Raw genomic sequence first — 10,231 nt, forward strand, 5'->3', positions numbered from 1 at the left:
CTCTTATTCACAACTATAGACCACATACATGCTGTATTTCTTTATCCCTCTCTTCTCTGCCTAAATACTTGAGAACAAGGTTCTTATACTGGGGAATTATAAGTTTGTCTTAATACTTATTCCATCTCATTCTCATATTTAATCTCCTATGCCCTACTGGCTCTTTCCTTGCTGCCTACCTTCATTCCCTTGTGTGCCCCACCCAAATAACCTTTGGAGTCTGGAAGACTTGAGTTCAAGTGTGAACCACTTGAGAGCTGTGTGACCTTGAGAACATCCCTTGGTCTCTGTTTGCCTTAATTTCCTCATCTGTAAAATGGTGGTAATAATGGCACCTTCATCCTGGAGTTGTGAGTATCAAATGAGATAATAAATATAAAGCCCTTAGCATAATGCCTGGCACATAGTAGTTATTATGTAAATATCAGCTATTATTATTATTATTACCATCATTATCATTACTATTAATTCACAAATACAAATTGAATGCTACTTTGTGTTGTAAAAAATGCATCAAAGACTTGATCCTGTCTTTAGGGAAGTCTGAAATGCTCCAGTTTCATCGAAGTCTTTGTTCTGATTGAGCTGGGGTCTTTGTGACAACTTAACTTGGAACAAAGTCCCTCCATTATCTTTCTTTGGGCAGTGACACCGACAACTGACATATTTCATATATACATACATATACATTAACATATATAAATAATACATATTTTGTCAATTAAAAAAGAAAAGGAGGAAAAATGATATTCCAAAATAGGAAACTTAACTTTTATTTCCTTTAATGCAGGAAGTCTTCTTCAGAAGCTATTGCTTCAGATCTGACCTCCCAAAGCTCAGATCTAAAATCTGTATTTCTTTTTTGACCTCCTGACCTCCTAAGATGCATTTCTCTGAATTCATGCCAAGAAGGTTTAACTTGCCTGTTCATACCTTTGCTATTCTGGACCTGCTTTGGAATTGGCTTCGGAACAGCATTCCAGGGATATTAGGCTGGCCAGGAGAAAGCTTCACACCTTGCTGCTGAGAGTTCTGCAACAAATACTTCTTAAAATCCTATTATATTCTCAGTAGTGCAGGCAAAACTCAATGTGATACTAGTTATTATGTGATATGTTCAAACAACAATTCTGGATATTACACAGTTGTTTAAATCTATTAATTTTACCCTCATTATCACTTTTTTAAATCTTAAATTAACCCTGGAGTTAGTTACTACATCTATAATTCTTTTCTCAAAATCAAAACCTCAGGCAACTCAGATCTCATGGTAGCCCAATGGCACCTCAAAATCAACTTCTGGACATTTGAAGCTAAATTCAACTCCCATCAATGTGACCATCCACTAAACTTATCAATTTTATATCAAGAATCTCTACCTCAAGTCTTGGTCTTTAAAATGAGGATAGTAAAGTATTCATCATCTAAATCAAAGGCCTAATTAAATATTAAAAAATAATGGTTATAAAGTACTTTAAAATATGTAAATTTCTCCATTGTATCAGGAAATACTACTCTATGCACATTATACTTTACCTAGTATTACATTGATTTGCATTCTTGTCAAATCCCCTTAGGGTTGTGCTTAAAAGTAGTTCCCATTTTGTTTCCTCAATACCATACCATGTAAGTAAGCAATATTTTTTGCTTTTTAATTTTTTAAATTTAATAGCATATTTTCCCCCAATTAAAAGTAAAACAAATTTTAACATTCATTTTTTGGAAGATTTTGAGTTCCACTTTTTTCTCTCTTCCTCTCTCTCCCTCTCCAAGATGGCAAGCACTCTGATATAGATTAAACATGTTCAATCATGTAAAACGTATTTCTGCATTAGTCATGTTATAAAAGAAGAAATAGAACAAAAGGAAAAAAAATAAGGAAAAAAAAACCCAAAAAAGTGAAAATTGTATACTTCAATCTGCATTCAGACCCCATGAATTCTTTCTCTGGACGTGGGTAGCATTTTTCATTATGAGTTTTTTGGAATTGTCTTGGAGCATTGTATTGCTGAAAAGAGCTAAGTCTATCAAAGTCAGTTATCACAAAATGTGGCTGTTACTGTGTGCAATGTTCTCCTGGTTCTGCTTACTTCCTTCAGCTTCAGTTGTTGTCAGTCTTTCCAGGATTTTCTGAAATTCACCTGCCCTTATTTCAGCTAAGAGTATTTTAAAAGTATTTGTTGAAGTGAACTTGAGTTGTGAAGCTTGAGTTGTGAGTGCAGCTCTGAAAGGATTCTAAAGCAGAGCCTGGAGTACCAAGGTGTGAATCAGGTGAGTTGGAGTTGGCACCTAGCAGGTGTGAATCTAGAGAGGTGGAGCCTGGGGGCTCTGAGGGATATAAAAGGGACAGACCATCAACCTCAGCTTCAGACTTCAACTCTTGGAAGCTCATAGCTGGAGCTACAGAGCCTGAAGGAAATCCAGTAGATCAACAGAAATAAAGGAATATGGCTGCAGTTCATTTAGCTGAAGACCTCAAGGAAGAGCTGACCTGTCCTGTGTGCATGGACTACTTTAGCCACCCAGTGACCTTAGGTTGTGGCCACAGTTTCTGCCACCTGTGCCTCCTCAGGAGCTGGGGAGAAGCTGACCAGCCCAGCCTTTGTCCTGAGTGCAGAAGAGCCTTCCACATGAGAGACCTAGAGCCCAACCATCGCCTATGGAAGCTGGCCAGCATAGCCAGGAACCTCAGGCCCTACTTGCTGCAGATCAGAGAGGAAAGGATCACATGTGAGAAGCACAAGGAGGACCAAAACCTGTTCTGTGAGGAGGACCAAGCCTTCCTCTGTGCATCTTGTTTCCAGAGTCAGAAGCACAGCGGTCACACAGTGCAGCCTCTGAACAAAGCTGCAGAGGCTTCTCGGGACAAGCTCCAGGAAACTTTGAATTTTCTCTGGAAAGAAGTGGAGATGATTCAGAACATGCTGGCTAAAGAGAGGCAAAAAGAAGAGATCTGGAATAAACAGACAAATGCTTGGAGGGAGATTGTTAGAGCTGAATATGGAAGATTACTTGATTTCCTCAAGGTTGAAGAGAAGTGGTACCTTCATAGACTGGCCTGGTGTGAAAGGGAAAACTTGCAGAAGTTGAGAGAAAGTGAAGTCAGATTCTCACAGCACCTTCAGAAATTAAGGGAAGAGATCATAAACATTGAACAAATCTGCCAGAAACCCAATCCCCAGCTTCTACAGGTAGCAGGAGAAACATTTAGGAGGATTAAATCACTGTTGAATGACCATCCAGAGCCTGCCAGACACACACTGACCATGACTTGCATCACTGGAATGTTTGAAATGATGAATAAATTCAGGGTGAACGTGACTCTGGATCCTGAAAGTGCCTCTCCCTATCTCATCCTGTCAAACTATTTGAAGACAGTCAGAAATGGAGGATGCCTGCAGAATGTACCTGTCACCCCAGACCGATTTGAAGATGAGATCGTTTTGGGGGCTCAAGTCTTTACCTCTGGCATTCACTACTGGGAGGTGCATGTGGGAGACAGTCAGCAATGGACAGTTGGTGTGTGTAGGGAGTCACTGAGCAGGAACTCTGATTTCCCATTCTTTCCTGGGGATGCATTTCTGATTACATATATACAAAGTGAAGATACTTACACTGTGATCAGCAATTGCTTCCAGATACCAAAACAGTCAGTGTACCCTATCCGCAGGGTAGGGATTTTTCTAGACTATAATCAAGGCATGATTTCATTTTATGATGCCCTGGAGAGATACTTTATATTGAGTTTCCCACGTTTCCCCTTCTTTGAGCCTCTGAGACCAGTATTTTCTCCTTGTCCCCCAATAGAGGGGGAAAATTCAATTCCAATGTCCATCATACCATGAGACATTCATATCTGATATCTCTTCTATCCCAGATACTTTCTAAGGTATACAGCTCCAAACTCTCAACTATGTTTATGATGGGCAATAGAAAAGCATTTTTTTCCTTAGGGACTGGATGTCATCCAACATCCATCTTTTGGGAAGAAATCTAATCAAACAAATATACATTAAATTAAGAAATAAAGGAGACCTTTAAAAATGCTATTTTCTTTTTATTAATTTATTTTAAACTTAAACACTAAGAAAAGAAGAAAAACATTATAAAGTTAAATACTAAAACAAAGATAAAACAAGAAAAGCAAAAAAAAAAAGATTGCTATGTGCACAGCAGAATGTAAGAGAGAATTCAAAATATGCAATAAATTTCCATTCCAAGAAACCCTATATAATAAATACTGCACATTGTGTTCGAATATGTCTATCTTTGCTTCCTTATAAGTTTTCTTTTGTTCTTTGCTGTGCACTTTTTACCATGTTCTTTTTTCCCTCCTTCCTCCCCTCTCCTCCTCCAAGAAGGCTCCAATTAAGCTTGCATATGCACACATATATACACATACACATACACACATATACATATGCACACATTCATACATACATTCATAAGGTTAACAGGATTTTACTGTGCCAGTCTCTAACCGGACAATGAGGAAACAGCAGACTCCTCTTATGCTGTTTGAGCAAGGAGCAATCTCCAAATTGGACACCTCCAAATGCAGCAGCAGCAGCAGCAGCAGCAGCAACAGCAGCAAGGGCAGCAGTAGCAGTAATAGCACGGATGGTAGCGGCAGCAGCTAGGGTGGCAGCGGCAGCAGCAGCTTCTTCAAAAGCTGTTAGTCTAGTGACAGTCGGGATGTTGGATAACTGGTCAGAAAGAAATTACAATGCTCTCTTTGTTGGCACTGGGTTCAGCCGGCACTGATTGGCAACTTTGTTGCCCAAATGCAATAGTGGGTCTTAGGTCAGTGGGGAAGAGGTGAGTGCTGGGGGTCAGTCACAAAGGAACAGGCCTGCTCACAGTTCCAAGGCAAAGAGAGCATCAGAGCATTCCAAACCCTCAACCATGTTCATGATGGGAGATATAAAATCATTTTTTTCCTTAGTGATTGGAAGTCATGCAACATTTATCATTTGAGGTCAAATCTAACCAGATAACTATAAATTAAGTTAAGAAATAAAGGAGACTTTTCAAAAAGACCACTATTCTTTTTTAATTAATTTATTTTAAACTTAAATCCAAAGCCTTAAATACACAATAAGAAAAGAAACAGAAATGTATTAGAAACTTAAATACCAAAACTTAAATACAAAATAAGAAAAGAAAAAAAAAGGATTACCATGTGCGTAGCAGAATGTAAGAAAGGATTCAAAATATACAGCAATAAAATTTTATTTCAAGAAAGCCTATATAATAAACACTGCTCATTGTGTTCAAAGCTGTCCATCTTTTCTTTGCTTCCTTGTAAATTTCTTTTGTTCTCTGCTGTGCTCTTTTTACTTTGTTCTTAGATGATTTTTTAAAGTTCCTTTTTGAGCAGTGACTTGCTTGAGCTGTCCCCCAAACTTCTCCAAATACCTATACAAATAGCTCTAAACAAATTCTAAAGCAGCAGAACACACAAAAAGACAGAGAGAAACAAATTTACTGCCCAAGACAGCCTGGATGGTTGATTGGAAAGGTATATCAAGCTGAGTGGGGAGAGGAGCGCAGTTTGGTGTGGGCATGCAGGCATGGCAGGCCTCAGCGAACCTGGAGCAGCCCTCAGAGGAGTGAATTGTGGGCACCTGTTGTGGTTTCCAGACTTCTCACCCCACAAACACCAAAGACAACTTAGAAGATCAGTGGGAAAAGTCTGTGACTATGGTGAGAGACAAGTGCAGTCCCAGCCTCAGTCCCCAAGCATGGCCCCTGGGGCAGTGGTTGCCTCTAGAGCTTCAGGTACACAGACTGAGGGGGAATCAAGTGGCTGATCGAGGAAGATTACAGGGATCTTTCTGCTGGTGAAGGATTCTCTTGCTTTGCTTGTGCTTGGATCTGGGTTACAGTTCTGGGTGGCAGTCCTGGGGCAAGAAGGAGGGCTGGCATGGTGGAGCTTGTAGTGGTAGTGGAGAGGAAATACTCCTCACAGTTCCAAGACAGAAAAGAGTGCTTGTGGTCACTCATAGACCAGAGCATAGGCCAAGAAAGGAGTAAACACCTCATCCTTGATCATACCACCTTGGAAGAACTGAAAATTTACAGGTCTCTAGAAATATCTCTGAAAACAGCTGCACAAAACCCCCGAAGCTTGGGACAGTACATTCTCCACACTGGAAGCAGACTCCTACCTTAACAAAAAGTTTATAACTCAAGTAATTGGTTGAGATCATGAGCAAGCAGTTCAAAAAGAGTCAGACCATAGAATCTTACTTTGATGACAAAGAAGATCAAAACATACAACCAGAAGAAGACAACAAAGTCAAAGCTCTTACATTCAAAGCCGTGAAGCAAGTATGAGAAGTAGAGGAAAAACTGAGAGTGATGCAAGAAAATAATGAAAAACAAGTCAATAGCTTGCTAAAAGAGACCCAAAAAAATGCTGAAGAAAATGACACTTTAAAAAAATAGCCTAACCCAAACGGCAAAAGGGTTCCAAAAAGCCAATGAGGAGAAGAATATCCTAAAAAGCAAAATTGGCCAAATGGAAAAGGAAGTCCAAAATCTTACTGAAGAAAATGCTTCCTTAAAAATTAGAATGGAGCAATTGGAAGCTAGGGACTTTATGAGAAATCAAGACACTGTAAAACAAATCCAAAAGAATGAAAAAATAGAAAACAAAGTGAATATCTCATTGGAAAAACAACTGACCTGGAAAATAGATCCAGGAGAGAGAATTTAAAAATTATTGGACTATCTGAAAGCCATGATCAAAAAAGAGCCTAGACATCATCTTTCAACTGCCTGATATTTTAGAACCAGAGGGCAAAATAGAAACGGAAAAAATCTACCCGATCACCTCCTGAAAGAGATCCCCAAAGGAAAACTCCTAGGAATATTGTAGCCAAATTCCAGAGTTTCCAGATCAAGAAGAAAATATTGCAAGCAGCCAGAAAGAAACAATTCACATATTGTGGAAACACTATCAGGATAACACAAGATTTACCTGCTTCTACATTAAGGGACTGCAAGACATGGAATATAATATTCTGGAAGGCAAAGGATATAGGATTGCAACCAAGAATCGCCTACCCAGTAAAACTGAGTATAATCCTTCTGGGGAAAAAATTGTCATTCAATGCAATAGGGGACTTTCGAGCATTCTTGATGAAAAGACCAGAGCCGAATAGAAAATTGACTTTCCAATACAAGACTCAAGTGGAACATGAAGAGGTAAACAGGAAAGAGAAATCATAAGAGATTTATTAAGGTTGAACTGTTTACATTCCTTCATGGAAAGATGATATTTGTAACTCATGAGACCTTTGTCAGTATTAGGGTAGTTGGAAGGTAAAAATTATATGTATGTATAAATAGATAGATAGATAGACAGACAGATAGATAGATAGATAGATAGAGGGGACAAGGTAAGTTGAAGATAAAGGGGTGATATCTGGCTGATAAAATTAAGGGGTGAGAGAGGATTATACTGGGAGATGGAAAAAGGGAAAGGTAGAATGGGGGTAAATCATCTCATGTAAAACAGACAAGAAAAGGCTTTTACAGTGGAGAGGAAACGAGGGAAGGTGAATGGGAATGAGCGAATTTTATTCTCATCACATTCGACTTAAGAAGAGAAAAACATACACACTCAATTGGGTATGGAAATCTATCTTACCCTACAGGAAATAGGAGGGGAAGGGTACAAGAGAGCAAGGGGATGACAGAGGGGAGGGCAGATTGAGGGGGTGATCAGAAGCAAACACTTCTGAGGAGAGACAGGGTCAAAAGAGAGAATAGAATAAATGGGTGGAAGGATAGGTTGAAGGGAAATATACTTAGTTTTTCACAACAAAAAAAAACCAAAATAAAAACATTTTAAAAAAAGAAAAATTAAGGAAAGAGAATTAGCAGCTTAGTAAAAGAGGCACCAAAATACTGAAGAAAAAAAAATTCAAAAATATAATTGACTTGATGGTAAAAGAGACACAAAAATTCATTAAAGGAAAAAAAAAATAACTCCTTAAAAAGCAGAATTGACCAAATGGGAAAAGAGGCTCAAAATCTCTGTGAAGAAAGTAATTCTGTAAAAACTGTAATTGGACAAGTGGCAGCTGATGACACCATGAGACATCAAGAAAGAATAAAACAAAGTCATGATAATGTAAAAAATAGAAGAAAATGTAAAATATCTCATCAGAAAAAGACTGACCTAGAAAATTGATCAAGGAAAGACAATTTAAGAATTATTGTATTGACTGAAAGCCATGATTAAAAAAAAGAACCTAGACATCATATTTCAAGAAGTTATGAAAGAAAACTGCCTTGATATCTTGGATCTAGAAGGTAAAAAAGAAGTTGAAAGAATCTACCAATCACCTCCTGAAAGAGATCCCAAAATGAAAATTCCAGAAATATTATAACCAAATTCTAGAGCTCCCAGGTCAAAAAGAAAATTCTTCCTGCAGCTAGAAAGAAACAGTTCACATGTTGTGGAACCACAATCAGGCTTACCCAAGATTTGGCATGTCAAAGGAGAGAAGGGTTTAGAATATTATATTCTGGAAGGCAAAGAAGTTAGAATTACAACCAAGAATAACCTACCCAGAAAAATTGAGTGTAACGTTTCAGGCAGGAAAATAGTTCCTTAATGAAATAGAGAACTTTCAAGCATTTGTAACGAAATGACCAGAGCTGAATACAAAATTTGACATTCAAACATAAGAGGCAAGAGAAGCATAAAAAGAAAAACATGAAAGAGTAATCATAAAGGTCTCAATAAAATTAAACTTTTTACATTGCTCTATGGGAAGATGATACATGTACCTCCTAAGCACTTTATCATTATTAGCATAGTTAAAATAAGTTTATATAGACAGAGGGCATGGTTCTGAGTCAATTAGGCTGGAATGATCTCCAAAATAATGAAGGGGTGAGAAAGAGGGATACACTGGGAGAAGGGGGAAGGGAGGGGAAATTTTTCTCACACAAAAGAAGCATGCAAGGAAGAACTTTTACACACACTTGTTGTTTGTCCTTTATTTTTGACAAGATAGGGTGATGTCTTGACTTGTGTGTGATTTGGATTTAAGTGAGGCAGAGTTGCACCATGACTGTCAGCTTTACTCTTTCTTCCAGAGTCATCAAAGTGCAGTAGCAAGACTAAAGTCAGAATGCTTGGTGATGGCCCTGGCTGTAGTGAATGATCTGGGTGTCTTCAATGTCTGACTAAACCCTAAGTGCTCCACAGTGTGTGCTTCAGCTGTTTTCATGGCCTTTGGAACAAATTGTTCTTGTCTGCCCAGTCCACTGGGGGAAGTCTTCATGCATACATACACTAATGAATTGTTGGTGGAGTAGTGAACTGATCCAACCATTTTGGAGAACAATTTGGAAATAGGTCCAAAGGGCTATAAAGCTCTGCATAGCCTTTGACCCAATAATAAAACTACTTCCAAAGAGATCAAAGAAGAAGGAAAAGGACCTATATATAGAAAACAATCTATATAGCAGCTTTTTTTTTTTGGTGGCAAAGAAATGGAAATCAAAAAGATACCCATCAGTTGGGGAATGGGCAAACAAGTTATGGCATATAATTGTGATGGAGTACAATTGTGCTGTGGGAAATGATGAGGTAAGTGATTTCAGAAAAAAAATGACAAAACCTATATGAACTCATGCAAAATGAAGTGAGAAGAACCAGGAGATCATTGTGTACAATAATAGTAATGTTGTAATGATAATCAAGGGAAAGACTTGGTTACACTGATCAAGACAATGGTCCAAGACAATTGCAAAGGACTCATCATGAAACAATGTTTTCCACCTCCAGAGAGAGAACTGATGAACTGAATGCAAGCTGAAGTATAATTTTCTCACTTTATTTTTCTTGCTTTTAAAAGATATTATTAATATGGAAATATGTTTTGCATGATTTGTCATGTATGATTGATATCATTTGCTTGCCTTCTCAGTGGGTGGTGTGGATGTGGATGGGAAGGAGAGAATTTGGAACTCAAAATTTAAAAAAAAATATTTAAAACATATAATAAAATTTAAAAATATTTTTAAAAAGATCTCTGAAGAGATCATAAAAAGGGAAAAGGACCCATATGTACAAAAATATTTATAGCCTCTTCTTTGTGGTGGCAAAGAATTGGAATTGAGGGGATGTCCATCAATTGAGGAATGGCTGAACAAGTTGAGTACATGAATGTAATGGAATATTATTGTGCCATAAGAAATAATGAGC

At 38.0% G+C, this 10,231-nt stretch overlaps 1 pseudogene; it reads left to right on the forward strand.

Moving 5' to 3' along the window:
- Nucleotides 1-2,447: 2,447 nt before the first annotated feature.
- Nucleotides 2,448-9,207, forward strand: LOC114034852 (annotated as a pseudogene).
- The last annotated feature ends 1,024 nt before the right edge of the window (nucleotides 9,208-10,231 follow it).

The sequence above is a fragment of the Vombatus ursinus genome, unplaced genomic scaffold (assembly GCF_900497805.2).
Source record: "Vombatus ursinus unplaced genomic scaffold, bare-nosed wombat genome assembly UNPS02009132.1, whole genome shotgun sequence".
Classification (NCBI taxonomy): Eukaryota; Metazoa; Chordata; class Mammalia; order Diprotodontia; family Vombatidae; genus Vombatus; species Vombatus ursinus.